General features: G+C 40.3%; 1 pseudogene across 1 annotated transcript in view; it reads right to left on the reverse strand.

Moving 5' to 3' along the window:
• The window catches only part of LOC306659004 (tubulin-specific chaperone E-like), a 54,735-nt pseudogene that overhangs the window by 40,682 nt on the left and 1,332 nt on the right, over nt 1-12,721 (reverse strand). The gene's annotated exons all lie outside the window — the stretch shown is intronic.

Raw genomic sequence — 12,721 nt, forward strand, 5'->3', positions numbered from 1 at the left:
CCTAATCCCCTTCTAGAAGATTCTTTCTCTTCTTGAGTGAACCTGAGTCAACTTCTGTTCTTTGTAACTGTGGATCCTGGATTACCCTGGAAACTGGTTCTTAAATCTCTGTTGTAGTTTTGTTTCTTGGAGTTCCCATTTGCTTCCCTCCTGTAAGCCTTCAATATTAACACATCCACCAAACATTTACCAATTGACTTTCTATGAAAGACAAAGCACTCGGTGCTTTAAATACCTAGTCTATGCAAACATGAAGACATGATTCCTGACTTGAAAGAACTCACAGCTGAGTCCAAGGCAGATTGTCAAGAAATAGGTGAGTAGGATGCAGTGTGGTCTGTGCTGTGCCAGACCTAAGGGGCACCTAGCTGATAAGGCGGGAGAGGAAGGAAGATGGGGAAACCTTTCTGTGGCCAGTGATCCTTGAATTGTGTCTTCAAGGATAAACTGGATGGCAAGAGGAGGGAATGTGGGGTCCTCTCTGCCACAGCCTGCATGGAGGAGAAAAGGGTTAACTGCCAGAGAAGGATGTTGGTGGTTTTTCTATCTATTACCCCAAAAACTTATCTACTCAATAAACACACAAGAGCCAATACTTTTTTAATATGAGAGGGGGCGTGATGGGTCTGGCCATACTACCTCTGGTTTCTTACAACAACAACTCGCCCACTCTCTTTTATCTATAATATACAGGTAGAGGGGGCAAGGACCACGGGGAGCTTCTTCCGTGGTGGACAGGATAGGGTAGAGTTAGGGGAGCCATTCTCTTGGGGGAAAATTCCCAGACAGGGAACAACTCCCACGCAGCACCACATGCTTCCCGGCAGTTCCTAGAAGCCAGACTTCTGCATCCCAAGGCTCAATCTAGTCTGATTCTGCTAAATAAGAACAGCTTCCCACAAGGGACATTCCATTAAGAGAGGAACTCAGCAGATCAAAATGTGAAGTCACTGAATCAGAGTCCAGTGTGTCTGTAAATAAAATTCTAGGTGTGGGGTGATGAAAGTTGGAGCTCTGGAACTAGACAGAGGTCAGAGTTGCACATTTTGCCTAGGAAACAGGACTTTATCCCAAGAGCAACAAATTATTCATAAAACTGGAGAAAGCAGTCTGTTTTATATTTGAGGTTGATTTTTCTGGCAGTAGTACAAAGAATTAATTGGAACAGGGCAAGAGTGAAAAGCAAGAAGACTAGTTGTGAAAGTGTTAGTGCAATCCAGGCGATGCCTTAAAACTAAAGGTCAGAACTGGGATAGTGGTACATAGAGAAGAGGGAAGGAAGGACAGAGATGGGTTTGAGAGATGAATGGAGAGTGACTTAGTTGATCTTCTGTTTCTATAACTCAGTACCTGAGACTGAGAAATTTATAAAGAAAACAAGTTTATTTCTTACAGTTCTGGATGCTTGGAAGTCCAACAGCTTGGCACTAGCCTCTGGGGAGGGTCTTCTGGCTACCACATAACATATAGAGGTATCACATGGCAAGAGACAGCAAGCACACTAGCTCATGTCTCCTTTCATAAGGCCTCAGCCTCATCTAATTCAAATTACCTCCCAAAGACCCTGCCTCTGAATACCACTAACATATAAAAAGAGGAATTAAGTTTCTAACTTGGACACTTTGGAGGGGACACATAGAAACCACAGTCGATTTATTCTGAATTCTCTCATTGGCTGTAAGTAAGGCAGAATATGCCAATCAATGTGAGATACACAGAGGCATCCAATTCAATTTGATCCCTCTTCAACTGCACTGATTCTTTCATTGGTCGTGTCCAGTGTATAGTAGAATCTATTAAAGAAAGGCATGTTCTCATTTCTGTTTCAGTGATTTTGATTTCTATTCTTTCCTTTGGTTCTTTCCTAGAGTTTCTATATCCATGCTTACATTACGCATCAGTTCTTGCAAATTGTCTACTTTTTCCAGGAGGACCCTGAATGTATAAATTATAGTTATTTTAAATGCCTGACCAATATTTTTTTTTAAACTCTGCTATTTTGGAGTCTAGGTTTCCTTGCTTCAGATTGTATTTCTGTTTTCCTTTAGCCTGCTTTGCAATCTTTTTTGTTGAAAGGTGGACTTGACCTATTAGATGGATGAGAACTGGGTGAGGAGACCTTAGGCATGAGCTTTCCTGTTACCCTGGTTAGAGAATAGGCTGTGCTCTATCTTTGTTTCAGCCTGAGGAACCAGAGGCTTCTGAGCAGATTCTGCTTTGCAGCTCTTTCAGTTGTAATTTCACATGTTATCTGTTATTTTATTGGAGCTTGCTCACAGTGGTAAGGTGTGCAGGAGGACTGAGAATCTAATATAATCTTACAATTAATATTGATCATTTAGTGGACCTGTGGTTCTGGGCTGTGACTTTCACAAGAATTGGTTGGATTATTTTTCTCTTTTAGATGAGACAGGCAGGCTAGAAGCAGGCAGGAGTCAGAATAATGTCCTTCCCCAGTGGGGATAAGGCCCCAGTGTAGTCTTTTATCTGGAGAGAAGGGCCTTCTTGGGAGAATATTCTGGGTATGTTTCAAAATGGTATATAACCCCCATCCCCTCCCCTGCCAGAGTCACAAGGGGATCTTTCTTGTCCCTTCATGCTGAGAACCTAGCAGGCTTTCTGGAGACAAAGCCCACAAAAGTGTGGGGCCCCTGCACACTTACCTGGGTTTTTTACTCTCAAGATAGTCCACACCTCAAAATTGTGGCCAGCAACTTATGAAACTGACTATGTAAGAACTTATGTTCATTAGAGGCTTAGGGTCTTCTGTTCCAGATAAGACATCTCTGTCGGGCCTCCTTGGTCCTGCTGGCTGTCTGTCCAGAGAGTGCAGTGTAGGTGTGCCTTATGACCACAATTTCTCTGATAGTCCTAGAAAGGGCACTGATTTTCAGTTTGCTCAGCTTTTTCTTCCTCTGGAGATAGGAGCGACGATTCTCAAGCTCTTTACATGCAAAATTTGACAAAGACTCTCCTTTAACCAAATCTTCAACCAGGCTTCTCTCAGTCCTCTCTCTGATTAGAACGGATCTTGTCTAGGACTACACCTGACTGACTAGACCTTCCCTTTCTGTCCTTCCCTTCTGTTCCCTTTCTGTCCTTGTGTAGTTTGACCAAGAATCCTGGTAAGTCAGTTTGCCAAAACTCCTCCACCCTGGTGGAATTTGACCATTCTTGATATCTTAGCACCTACCTGCAGCAGGAATCCTGTGGAGTCAGTTGAGCCAGGAACCCCTTATCCTTGATGTTTACCCTTAGTGATTTTAAGCCCCTTCCTTTGGTTATAAATCCCCACTTGTCCTTGTCAATGTTTGAATTCAGCCCAGTTTCTCCCTCCCACTGAAGGACTGTGTTGCTGTGGTCACTATACCTATTGCCATGGCTCCCTTTAAATAAAGACTGAATTACTATCTGTTGGCATCAGATCTGCTATTTTGCTGCTGCCATTATTCTCCCTCCCCCACACCACTTTACAACCCAGATTGTTAGCCCACCAACTTCCTCGCCAGCCATTGGTCTGTTTTTATTAGCCCACAAAATTCCACTACTTAAGAATGGCTCCCCCACCATTTTCTCTCTCTCTCCTCCTGGCTTTCACTCCCTCTCTTGCGCTCTCTTTCTCTCTCTCTGACTCTCTCTCTCTCTCTCTTTCTCTCTCATTTTTCTCTCTCTCACCATGCAGGGAGACACTGCCTGTCCACTGTTCACTTAATAAAATCTCTTACGTGAGTTCCTGCGTCCGGAGTGGTTTCTGGGTGCTTTTCAGCTTCATTAACAAGTATCTTGAAAAATTTCTTCTTTAATGAGCTGACCCTAGAAGTTCCTTCATATATCTTTACTGAATGAATAAAAAGTAAAATAAACAAGTCCAAATGAACAATGCTGTGGAAAGGATGGAGGCAGGGTCCAGCTATGATGCCAAGAGATCAGTAGATAGGGTAGCAGAGAATATAAGGAGGGAAAATATGGTTTTAAAAGAACAGCAAAGAAAAAGGTGATTAGTAGAGGTTCTGCTTAGTTATGCTCTGAACCCAGTCCTTGATATCCAAGGGGGTTCCAGGACCCCCCATAGAAACCAAAATCTGAGTATGCTGAGGCCACTTCTATAAAATAATGTAGAATTTGCATATAACCTAGCACATTCTCCCATTTACTTTCAATTATCTCTAGGTTCCTTCTACCTAATACAATGTAAATGCTAGGTAAACAACTGTTATGCTGGTTTTTATGGAATAATAACAAGGAAAAAAAGTCCATACGTGTTCAGTGCAGACGAATTTCTTTCCCCAAATATTGTCAGTGTACGATGGGTTGAATCTATGGATGCAGAACCCACAGATGCAAAGAGCCAACAGTACTTGCAGGTCCTATTCTGTTTACCTGAAGTTGTTCTGCATATTATGAATCTACTATCAGGATTACAGGGAGACAGGAATACAAGAAACCATAATGGATCAAGATTGACACAAATGCTGACAAAACAAATTCTATCTCCCTTCATTTATTTTTTAAAAAATATTTTGTTTTGGTTGTAGGTGGACACAATACCTTTATTTTATTTTTATGTGGTGCTGAGGATCGAATCTAGGGTTTCCTGCATGCTAGGCAAGCACTCTACCACTGAGCTGCAACACCAGCTCACCCTTCATTTAAAAATACCCAAGGGTGGGCTCTCCCAGGTGACAGAGTCAGGGTGGGTGATATGATTGCCCTGTTTTCATGACCCTGGGGAGTGCAGTGACCACAAGGACACAGCAGTAAAAACTTGAGTAATGATGGAAGCAGCTGCAGGGGTGGAAAGATAAGAGTACGTTTTACCTTCCTGCATGTGCCTGGATCCACCTTCCCCTTAAAACACCTTAAACTGCTTAACCACCACCTAACTCTCCTTAAATACTTCCTTTCCTGTTAGGAAAATAAAAGCGGAGAGGTAGATGGTGGGAGAGCCTGGCTGCCAAGGAGGATCCGGTCCACAGCTCTCTTCGTGGAGGACTAGAAGATGACAGATGTGTTCAGGAAGATGACAGTTATTTCGACATTAGTTTCAGTTTTCTTTTGGGTGAGGTTCAGGTGTTGAACTGGAGGATTTCTGTGCTCTCTGTGTCTCCCTGTCTGGTTTAGACTGATCCAGGCAGCCCCAGAGTACACACTAATTCCTCCTGTTGTTTCAGAATGATTATTTTTCCATTCTCAGCAAAATGTTTCTAGATAAAGGGCTCCTGATTGCTCATGGGTAATTAGCATCCATCCTGATTTATCTTGGACCACCTGTGATTGTCCAAGAATGTCATTTTGCCATGTGGTTGCTGAGTCAACTTTAAACCTTGTAGAACCACTGGGAAAATGTCAGTGTTTGAGAAAGTCTGCAGTATTTTTTTTTTGGGGGGGGGGGGTTGTTTCTAAAGCTTTTTAATGAATATAAATGATATAGCATGTACCTCTTTTATTATTTACCTCCATTTCTTCTTAAATAGATTATTTTTCTGACTATTTTTATTGTTGAAAATATGAAAAATATAGTTATATTAGGACATTTAATATGCAAATAAAAATTATTAGTAATCCTACCATTTAGAGATAATTGGTATTAGTATTTTATATATTACATTATGGCTTTTTTCTATGTATTCATATGTATATTTTTTAATAAAATTGGGGTATAATAATAAATGTATTTTTGGTTGCCTGTTCTTTTTTTTAACTTAATATCATAGCATGAATTTACATATTTCCTTAAATATTTCATGAAAATATAATGATCTTCTTAAACACACAATTAAATGTGTACACTATACCACTATTATTTTATATGTGTATATATATATTAATACTTACATATTAGTATATGTTTCGGTCTTTTGCTTTTCTGGTAGGGAATTGAACCCAGGGGGCACTTTAGACAGAGGTACATCCCCAGCCCTTTTTATTTTTGAGACAGGGTCTCACTAAGTTGCTGGGGGTCTTAAAAAGTTACCAAGTCTGGCCTTGAACTTGTGATTCTCCTGCCTCAAACTTCCAAGTCTCTAGGATATTAGGCATGTACCACTGTGCCTGGCTATTTAGGTATTTTCATATTAAACAAACTTGTGATAAAAATTCAATTAGCCAAATTGCTACATAACTCATATTATTTCATCAATAGGACTTTCTAGGTATACAATGTATAATAATTTAGTACATATTATTAAATTATTGCTCTGAAAAAATTACTTTTTTCCCAGCAGTATATGACAGTTTGTTCATTTCACCTCAAGCTAGGCAAATGAATATTATCTAAAAACAAAATATTTGCCCATTTGGAAGGTAAAAGATGATATCTTAATTATTGTCCTAATGTGTATCTATTTGATTATTAGTGAGACTGAACATTTTCCCCTCTTCTTCTAGTACAGAATAAAATTTCAGATAGAATCATAATTAGCATGGGATTTCAACCTTTAGATTGGTTTTATGAATAAAAATATTTCCATTTCTGTCATTATTGTATATCATATTTGAATACTGTTTCTAATAATAGTTTGCTGAAGGTTCTGCTCCCCCTTTATTTTAAGTGATTCAACAGGTCAGACATAAACTACGTATAAACTAGTCTGTAGGAAAATAAACATGTCAGATTTACTTATTCTCTGTAATTTAGTGTACAGTTCCTTAATTTGGGAGTATTGAACAAAACACCTCATTTCATTCATTTGACAAACATTTACCATGACCAGCCACCATTCCAAATGTGGGCATAGTCACAAACAAGTCAGCCATAGTCCCAGTGTGCATGGTGCGTCCATTCTAGTGCAAGGCACAGGTGACAAAAGGAAATGAACACACAAATAAACAAAATAATATAGAAGGTGAAATGTTAAAAGAAACTGAACAAGAAAACGTTAAGCTAGAAAACAGCATGAGGGAACTCACTACCCTACTTTGTCCCTAAGACAGCATTTAAGCTAACTCCTAAAGGTTCTGTGGTCTGAGTATATCTCTCCGAAGTTCATGTGTGGAAACTTAATCTTCAAAGCCGTATGTTAATGGTATTTGGAGGTGGGACCTTTGGGAGGTAAATAGGATTAGACAAGGTCATAAGGGTAGGGCCCCTATGATGGCATTAATGGCTTTGTAAGAAGAGGCAGAGAAACCCAAGATAGCATGCCATGTGATGCCCTCTATCATGTCACGGTGCAGCAAGAAGATCCTCATCAGATGCCAGTACCATGCACTTGGAGTTTCCAGCCTTTGAAACTATATGCCAAATAAACTTATTTCCTTTATAAATTACCCTATGTCAGGTATTTTGCTATAGCAACAGAAAATGAACTAAGACGAAAAGAAAGTAGAGGTTTAGTGATCCTGTTGTGGGAGGGAATTTGTCTGACCAAGTGTGCAGAATGGAGAGCAGCCAGATCATTTGGGATCTTTCAAGCCCTGGTAAAGAGGTTGGGTTTTATTCTGGATTCAATGGGGAAGGCTTTGAAGGGTTTCAAAAGAAGGCCATGCTTTGTTGCTCTGTAGAAAATGGATTGAAGAATAGAGGAAGAGTGTGTAGGTGAGAATCTGTATAGCAATGTAGGAGAGAGGCAGTGATGGCCTAGGATAAGAGGCTAGAGATGGAAGGAGGGAGGCAAGCCTCTAAGTCCATCTTCATTATGGAGCCGTGTGCACGTGAATTTAACTTTCTCTATTGGCTGCAAACCCTTCCTACTCCCACACCCAAACCCATTCAAGGTTGGACTGACTGCTTTAAAGAGGAAGTGCCCATTTAGAGCAATTGTCAGGTCAGCCTCTATAACTTGTCAAAGACAGTACTATGTGTGCCTGATCAAGCAAAATTTAGACACGAATCCAAACATTGTTGAAAACCCACCAAATGTCAGGTCCTTTGGGGGAGTTTTTGCATATATCATAGTTCACCAGCTGTAGTGGGCACTAAAGTCATGTTTAAGCCACTACATCAATAAATCCAACTGAAACCAGAGTTTGTCTGCTTCTGAGGGTAGGTGGGGTCGGCAAAGCCGCAGGCCTCAGCAGCAAAGAAATGTGTTGCAGCAGACCTCATCAGCTCACAACTAATTTCTTCTTTCTGGGTTCTTGTCTTGCAAATTTGAAGAAGAGGATGAGTGACTGTAAGAGCAGGATTTATTCAAGTGTGAAGAGAAACAGAACTCCCAAAGAGGAAGGGGGGCCCAGTAGGGGTTGCCACCTGAGTGTGCTAGTCTAGGGGTTTATATAGCACTTGGGTCAACCCTCTAGATCCAAATTTATGCTAATCAGGGTTTGGAAAAGTACTAACTCTATTGGTTAAAATTTATGCTAATCAGGGAAGCTTAGTTGTCAGAAATGTCAGATAAGGGCTGCAATAGTATTTTTTTTTTAAATAAATATAGATAGTATAGCATCTGATGAGGATCTTTTTGCTGCACCGTGACATGATGGAGGGCATCACATGGCATGCTATCTTGGGTTTCTCTGCCTCTTCTTACAAAGCCATTAATGCCATCATAGGGGCCCCGCCCTTGTGACCTTGTACTTTTTTTTTTTTTTTTTTGGAAAAAGTACTAATGCAGCCAGGTGTGGTAGCACACGCCTGTAATCCCAGTGGTTCGGGAGGCTGAGGCAGGAGGATCACAAATTCAAGACCAGTCTCAGCAACTTAGCAAGGCCCTAAGCAACTCTGCAAGACTCTGTCTCTAAATAAAATATTTTTAAAAAGGGCTGGGGATGTTGCTCAGTGGTTAAGCCCTACTGGGTTCAATTGCTGGTACCAAAAATAAAACAGAGGAAGAAAAAATACTAAGAGTCTGCACTTCTATTCAAGCTTGCCCTACATCTGTTTTCCCACCTCTAGGGACGTGGGAGGCTGAGGTCTTTGAGGTTCCAGGCTGTACCTTGTGTGGAATGGGCATCTGCACTGACTCAGCTTGCCTGCCTGGGAGTGACAGTCAACCCGCCCTTGCTTGCCTTGGTCCTGGTTCACTGCAACTTAGACCCACTCTGGTGGGCTCTGCCGGGTGAGGGCCAGTGCTCGCCACCACACTGCAGCCTCTCTGGGATACTGTAGGACAAGGACTTGGCTTCACTACTGCTGAGAGAAGTCCATTCATTCTCTGAGCACTCTTGTCCTTGAGAAGTGAAACCCTCTGGATGCTTACTTAGTCCATTTGAATTAGTCCTATTTGCTATTATTCAGGAAAAGAATGAAAAAGTGAGGTGGTTCTGCCTAAGTTTCCAATCTCCCCTTTGGTGAGGCTGGTACAGAAAACAGAAAGACTAGTTCTCAGGTGTAAAGAGCATCGCAATAGTTATTCCACCGCATGGGACACTGGGTACCTCGTTATAACTCTAGTTATATATAACTTCATTTATGGTTAATCAGCAATTTCTCTTAAGTAACTCCAAGGTCCAATGTGGTAGATGTCCAAATTCATTACTCTCTTCATGCCTGATTCTCCCCTAGGACAAGACAGGCCCTGCAGTTAAGGTTGGTTCTGCACCAGCGCCAACACCACCATCACAGTTCAGTTCTTCCTGACAGCCCTTATCCGACATTCCTGACAACCAAGCTTCCTTGGGTCATCCCACCCTATTAAAAGTGTAATAATTTCCAGCCTTAAAGAAAAAGGATCAGGATTTCTGATCTACAAAGGAGTGCTCTGGTCCCTTTGCATATTTTCCCACCTCCAACAACTTTAAAATGCTAATTACCAATGGAGCAATGGCAAGATATCATAGCCCCCCACCAGAGCCAAGCCAAAACAGAGCTGTTTAACCTAAAAGCTCTAAAACCAGGAGCCTTACTGCCTTGTAGACACACACTAAAAGCAGGTGAAGATAATGCCAGTTATATCTACAATGTAAAACATTCACCAGGCACGTGGTGACCAAGAAGTGAGGGATGACTCCCATATCTCTATTTATTGGACGGTGAGCATTGACTGAAATAGGTATTACAAAAGGGTATCAGATTTATCAGGAAGATGATATTTGCTATGGACATTTAAAGCATACATTTTTTAAAAATATAAGTTGAAAATCTGAAATCTGAAATGCTCCTAAATCCAAAACTTCTTGAGCACTGACATGACACACAAAAAATTTCACATTTCAGAGCATTTCAAATTTCAGATTTTTTAATTAGTGATACTCAAATGGTTAAATCTACACAAATTTTCCAGAATCCAAAATTCTCTGAAATCTGAAATACCTCTTATCCCAAGCATTTTGGATAGCTGATGCTTAACCTGTATTCAGGTGGCTGCTCTGAGTGACAGGTTGGAGAAAGAGGGTAGGTTTGAGATAGGAGATTTGAGAATGCTCAGCACATTTGTGATATGAGTCACAAGTATAGATGAGATTGACTAAGGAGAAGAAGGGAGCTGAGACAGAACCTGAGAAACAGCATGAATTGAGAAGTAGGATCACAGAGAAAACCTAAAGGGAGTTCTCCAAGGGGCAGGAAGACAGAGTCTGTCCATAGAATCTAAAGGGAAAGAATATTTCCCAAAGAAGGAATCTGTTTAACAGTGTCTAATGCAACAGAGGTCAAGAAAGACAAAGGTTGAAGTCAGGTTATGAATTTCTCAAATAAATAAGACCTACTCAGGTCTCTTCTGGAAAATTATTGACCAGGATCATATGATCAGATTACATATTCTTTTAACAATTTGTACTTGGAATTGAGTCACATTTGACTTATCTTATTAACAATCACCTAGTAAGCAGCAATTGGGATAACTAGGGTTTTTCCATTACATCTTTGCCCATTTCATAAGAAGTGAAAAAACAAAGTTCTTGAAACAAACAGTCTCCTAACCACTGTATTCTGTTTTGATTTTTTCCACCTGAATATGGCGCTGTCCAGCACAGCATGGATTATTTTGTTTAGAACATGCTTCGTGTGTCAGGAGAGGGCTCATATCTTGCCCCAGTTTTTATTGAAATAGTATAAAAACTTCTCTTGAACAACATGTGACATTCTTTGGTCTTCACATAGGTTGGGTATATCCTTTATATACTTATTCCCAAAGTTTAACAGTATTAAAGTACTCCTGCTAAAAGCCAATGGGACCAAAAGTAAAAATACAAATACAGACACTGACATCATGCAGTACTTGATTATAAGACAATTCATAAAATGCTTACATTAAATTTTCTAGGATTCTGGGCTGGGGTGTGGCTCAGTGGCAGAGTGCTTGCCTGGCATGCATGAGGCACTGGGTTCAATTCTCAGCACCACATATAAATAAATAAAAAGGTCCATCAACAACTTAAAAAATAAAAAAATATTCTAGGACATTGAGCTGAAGACACAAAATTTCAAAATCTCCTGGAGGCTCCTGCCCTGAATACCTGTTGACCCACATTTCAGAAAACACTGTTAGGAAAATTATATCTCATGGATGGCTGTTGCTCCTGGCCCAGTTAGCCCTTTCTATTTTTTCTCCTCTCAGTCTTTGAAGGAAGAAAATTTGAGCCTGTGAGAGGTAATGACTATAGTGGGTGAACAGGAGTAATAGGTTTCTGATGATTTCCAGATCTTTTTTTTAGAATCATCTTTACTCCCTTCACATATTTCCACCTTTTCTTACCAAAGAAAGGGAAACTTCTTTGATGATTAACAATGGTGTATGACTTCTTTTGTTTCACCCACAATACCCAGTATAGTGAGATTCCAATAAAGAGTTGATTAAGACTTCTTCAATTTATACACAGTATTATTTGGGGAAAAAAAAAAAAAAAAAGGCTCGCAAAACAATTGTCACCAGAGCGATAGGCAGCAGAATACATTAGGAAGGCCTGACTTCCTTCTTTTTGTATAAAAGTAAGGATAGCAAGGCACAGAAGTATATTGGATACAAATCTTTCTGCCCCATAAAAAAGAAAATCTTCTAAACACCTTTTTCTTTCTATTGATTTTCATGAGAAATTATGGCCTGAGGACATGGAAGAAATTAAGAGTCATTATCATTATTATCCCTTCCTCTGAACCCATGATAGGACTGCAGTTCTCCACATGGTCCTGAGACTGTTCAGGCCAGTGGGATGTGAGCAAAAGTACCATTTCTAAGGAAAACCATTAAGAGCTGGTATCAGATTCATCATATTTCCTTCTCTCTGCTCTTGTGCCAACAATAATATTCAGAAGATGGCTCCATCAGCCCACGTCTATGAGTGAAAATGATAGGAAGTGAAACTTCCCAGTAACCCAAAATGGACATAGAGTTTGAGAGATACTCTTTTGCTATTCCAAAATAGTAAGGTTTGAGGCATGACCTTGATCTTGTTGATTTCACAGGAGCCAAACCCTGAAATGATCATTTCACTCCTGATCAGGCAAGATATTCAGAAAATAGATTCACTAGCACAATATTGATGTTATTTTAGTAACAATAATTAAGATCATAGAGTGCTTTTGACAACTGTCAAAAGTACTGCTGCATAGATTGTTCCCTGTACTCTCTTTTGTGTTCTTGTGGGTAGTCAGATCACTCTTTCTCTGATCCATACCAACTCCTTCTGTTAGAATCAGCTATTCTCAGTGGCCCCTCCCACCTTAAATACAACTCTAATCTACCCCCTAGCACAATGCACTGCGATTTTAAAATGTTATGTCTTCAGCGTGGTGAAGCCTGTGTGATCTGGGAGGCTGAGGCAGGAGGATCAACAGCTCAAGACCAGCCTCAGTAAATTAGTGAAGTCCTAAGTAACTTAGTGAAACACTGTGTCAAAATGA

Source organism: Sciurus vulgaris, assembly GCF_902686455.1.
Source record: "Sciurus vulgaris genome assembly, chromosome: 4".
Lineage (NCBI taxonomy): Eukaryota > Metazoa > Chordata > Mammalia > Rodentia > Sciuridae > Sciurus > Sciurus vulgaris.